Source organism: Portunus trituberculatus, chromosome 20, assembly GCF_017591435.1.
Source record: "Portunus trituberculatus isolate SZX2019 chromosome 20, ASM1759143v1, whole genome shotgun sequence".
Taxonomy (NCBI): Eukaryota; Metazoa; Arthropoda; class Malacostraca; order Decapoda; family Portunidae; genus Portunus; species Portunus trituberculatus.
This window is the reverse complement of record NC_059274.1, coordinates 1,267,501-1,272,500: the sequence shown is the minus strand read 5'-3', so window position 1 is coordinate 1,272,500 and position 5,000 is coordinate 1,267,501.

Here is a 5,000-nt window from a genome sequence, read left to right as displayed (position 1 = left end):
AATAGGTCGTTTTTTTTATCTTCCCCCCTCTCTCTCTCTCTCTCTCTCTCTCTCTCTCTCTCTCTCTCTCTCTCTCTCTCTCTCTCTCTCTCTCCTATGCAAAATTAAACTAGCGCTCTTCCCTCATGACACCTCCTTCCTGTTGCCTTAATGGACCTTTAATTTGATGGGATGGGGGTGAAGTGGCGGGAGGAAGGGGGGGAGGAGGTGAGGAAAGAGGAGATGGGGAGAGGGGTGAGTTGTCTGAGGGGGGAAAGTAATACATCATTTCACCGTCCCCCCCCACCACACCTCCTTTCCAACACCCCCTCTTCCTCCTCCTCCTCCTTCTCCTCCTCCTCCTCCTCTTCCTTTTCTTCCTACTCCTTCTCCTTCATGTGTGCCTCTACCAGCCAAACCTTGACCCTGTGAGAATTGCAGTGGAGGAGGAGGAGGAGGAAGGAAGGAAGAAAACGAAGAAGAGGGAGGGAGGAAGGCAGGGAGGCAGTGAAGTAGGGAGGGAGAGAAGTAGAGAAGCAGGAAGGCAGACAGGTAGGAGGAGAAGCTGAAAGGTAGGGAGGGAGATAAATAGGCAGGGAGGTAAGGAGGGAGAGAAGGAAGGCAAGGAGACAGGAAGGCAGGGAGATAAGAAGAGAGAGAGAGAGAGAGAGAGAGAGAGAGAGAGAGAGAGAGAGAGAGAGAGAGAGAGAGAGAGAGAGAGAGAGAGAGAGAGAGAGAGAGAGAGAGAGAAGCAGGGACACAGGAAGGTAGGGAGGCAAAGAGAGAGAGAGAGAAGCAAGGAGACAGAGAGGCACCTAGGCAGGGGGGATGCAGGGAGACAGCGAGGCAGGGGGTGGAAAGCAAGGAGAGAGAAGCAGGTATAGGCACGGGGGGTGAACTGGGAGACAGCGGGGAGGGGGCTGGGAACAGGGAGACAGAGAAGAAGCCAGGCAGGGAGGCAGAGAGGCAACTAGGCATTGGGGAAGCAGGGAGACAGCGAGGCAGGTATTGAAAGCAGGACAATAGCCGGTGATAGAGAGGACAAAGGGAAACAGGGAAACAGGGAAACAGGAACAGAAGGGTATAGGGACATGAAAGTAAGAGACGCAGAGGGAAAAAAATCACAGTTACAGAAAGAAAAGGAGAAAAGGAGATTGGATATACATTTTAATCACTTTTCCTTTTTTTTTTTTTTTACCAATGAAAGCAAAAAGTAGAAGCGAAGATAGAAGGAAATGCCGCTGTAATGAAGAGGACAGAGGAAAGATGCTCATTTTAAGTAACTTCATTTTTCTTCACCAATGAAAGCAAAAGTAGAGGCGATGATAGAAGGAAATGCCGCTGTAATGAAGAGGAGAGAGGAAAGAGGAAAGAAGAAAGAGACGGGATACTCTTGGTGATATCGCTTCTCAGACAAACACATACAAATAAGAAATAAAATGAAGTAATTGGCTATTTATCCATTTCACCGTTTCTTGCCACGTTTCCTGAGCCCTGTGAGACGTTTTTCTTGCTCCTAAACGATCTACAAACGTTATACGGACTAAAAATGCAAAACCTGCTAACTTAATAGAGTTTTCCTGGTTAGAGTATACGTTGCAAGACAGTAAAATTGTTGACTGCTGAGTATAATTTCTTTAACCCCTTCAGTACCAGGACGTGTTTTCATATTTATTCTGCTTACTATTTGGTGATTTTATACAGCTTCAGAAACTTATGTGGGGGATTAAAACAATGAAGACTCTGGCCACTAATCTTTTGGCTGACCACTATAGACCCTTCCTAATGTCAATAAAATCGTCTAATCATACCCAAAACGCATAGTAAAAATGCGTTCCAGTACTGAAGAGGTTAACTCAAATTTTGCTGAGTATTATTTCTTTAACTCAAATTCCATAAAGCTTTTGACTAAGATTATAGTGGTAGCAAAACAGTAAGGCAGGAAGAAATTGTTGACTATTTAACGTTATTCCTTCAGCACGAATTTGCTGAAAAAAAAGAAGGAAAAAACCAGAAAACAAAATAGAATAAGTGAAAGAGATTGGTGGTCACTTTAAGACATTTTTCCACGGTGAATTTAGACTAAAGCTTTCGGAACACACTGTTTACGTAAATATAACAAAAAAAAAAAAAAAAAAGAAGAGAAAAAAAAAACTTAGATATGCTGATTACATATTACCATTTCTTCAACATAAACAAAAGTAAAAAAAAAAATAATAAATATAAAAAAAACTGACGGCTTTAGTGCAGTTCATCAAGTCTTCACCCTCCATCTCTGTATCACACGTAAGCAATTCACAAGACTACCTTGAAATAACCCCCTTGCCAAAACTCTCCTTACGAAACACTGGATGTCACTCGCCATGAATATATTGGCGAGCGAAATTACAAGGTAGCGCTGCCCTCCCTGCTGTCTTATAACTACAATACTGCGCCATTACTGCTGCTGGAAGGACTGTAAACATGGAGAGCAAACCAGACCAGAAGGCAAGGCAGCGGACCACCCCACTCTATCCACTCCACTCACTGCAAGAACACGTGCTGCTCAGACAAGCCAAAGCGAGGCTCTTTTTCATTCTTATTAAGGACTTCATATTCTTGCTGGAGGAGTATAGGGGGGGGAGGAGGAGGAGGAGGAGGAGGAGGAGGAGGAGGAGGAGGAGGAGGAGGAGGAGGAGGAGGAGGAAAAAGAAACCCAAAAGGAAAAGAAACAAGAAAAGAAGAAGAAAAGAAGAAGAAGAAGAAGAAGAAGAAGAAGAAGAAGAAGAAGAAGAAGAAAAGAAGAAACCGAAAAGGAAAAGAAAAAGTATAAGAAGAAGAACACGAACAGGAAGAAAAAGAGTAACATCATCATCATCATCACCACCACCACCACCAACAACAACACCACCACCACCACCAACAACAACAACACCCCCACCACCACCACCAACAACAACAACAATAACATAAAATCAATCAAGAGAGTAATGGAAAAATAAATTGATAAAAAAAGAAACACAAGACACACATTAGTATTGAATTTTGTGACTTCCTTTAGTCTGTGTGTGTGTGTGTGTGTGTGTGTGTGTGTGTGTGTGTGGGGAGGTGAGGTGGGGGAAGGACTGTGGGGGGTGTTATAAGTTCCCAAAATAGCACGTTTCTAGGCAGAGCAATCCAGGACAAGACTAAACGGAAGTAATGTTGAAGGCACACTCAAGGTAAATAAGAACAGAAGTTTCAAATTATTCCCCTCGTGTGTGTGTGTGTGTGTGTGTGTGTGTGTGTGTGTGTGTGTGTGTGTGTGTGTGTGTGTGTGTGTGTGTGTGTGTGTGTATCCTGGTAAGAGAATATAATATACTAAAAAAACAGTCCTTGATCAAAATTACAGGTGTATTTTCTTAAAGCTAAAAAGAATTTACGTGTGTATTCTCCCCCCCTCCTCTCTCTCTCTCTCTCTCTCTCTCTCTCTCTCTGAACCACACCATCATTTCACTACCTCAGTCTCTCTACACACGTCCACACACATCCTCCTTTAACCACCTCCATCTTCATCACCTCCACCACCACCACCACCACACTCATCACCCCCGCTTCCATAAACTCCTGCCACCATCATCCCATCATTACGGAGCCGAAAGGCCACGAAATGCACGGAAATATATTGCAAGGTTCACGGGAGGTAGAGAAATAAATGTGTGTGCAACTTTGACTAGTTTTCCTCTCTCTCTCTCTCTCTCTCTCTCTCTCTCTCTCTCTCTCTCTCTCTCTCTCTCTCTCTCTCTCTCGTCCCCAAACGCTATAAACCAGCCAGTGGACACCAGGGAAGGGGAGGTGAAGATTGAGTTCGAGGGTGATAGGGAGGGGTGATGGGAGGGAGTGATGGGGAGGGAGAGGATGGGGAGGGTTTATGGTGGGTTAAGCTGTTCCGCCGCGACTGTCACCCTGCTGGGGAAGAGGGGTGGGGGAAGAGAATAGGGGAAGTGGCATGGGGGAAGAGAAGGGGAAGGTAAGGGAGGAAAAGTTGAGAAAAAAATGAAGTTTAAGACGCAGGAAGAGGAGGGAACAGGGAGGAGAGAAGGGAGAAAAGTGAGAGAAGGGAATAGGGAAGAGAGAAACGAAGAAGAAAATAAAGTAAGAGAATAGGGAAAAACTTGACAATAAAAATAAGAAAAACTAAAACACGGGGAGGATGAAGGACGAAAAAAGAAGGAAAGAAAAAATAATAGAATAACAGCACATTCGAGGCTTCACATCGTCACATCTCAAGCCTCCTGTATCACCTCGCCAGCCACTCACATCACAACACGCCGGGCACTGGACCAAGCGAGCCACGTAGCGCAGATAGTGAGCCAAGTAACGCATATGCTAAAAATAATACCCAATAAATAGTAATGTTGGTAGAAATGATTAAATAAGTGAAAAAAAAAAACAATATAGAGCTACTTAACGTATATAGCAAGACAAATAAACAGAATAATAGAGACCCAAATACAACAAACAGTGAACCAAATATCGTATACGCTAAAAATATTGCCAAATAAACTAAGCAATCAAATAAAATGAATATAAAAGTGAAAACGACAGTAGCGAGCCACGTACCGCACAATACGAGCCAAATACCGCACGTGCTAATAAATAATGAAGAATAAACACGAGGAAAGCAAGAAAAAAAGGCCTCACTGATAAACGTGTAAGGCTAAAACGGGTGTGGATTTCAAGTATACGTGACTGCAAATCATGATAACAAATACATATCATTATAAGGCGTGTAAAATAAGTGCAGCGATAAAAGTCAAACGTGCGAAGCAGTAAACAAACACCCAGAAAAAGGGCCGTGTATAATCTGACATCCTCACACCACACACACGCAAACACACGCAGACACACTATAAATAACAAAAAATATCTCCACCACAGTCTCAAACAAGTGGTAGAATAGCCAGATACATAAGGAAAACACACGCGCTAGCACGCACTGGAGTATTACGAAGCTCAATGCCAAGAAATAAGAGAGAATAAAAATGTCAGGAAAGATAGTA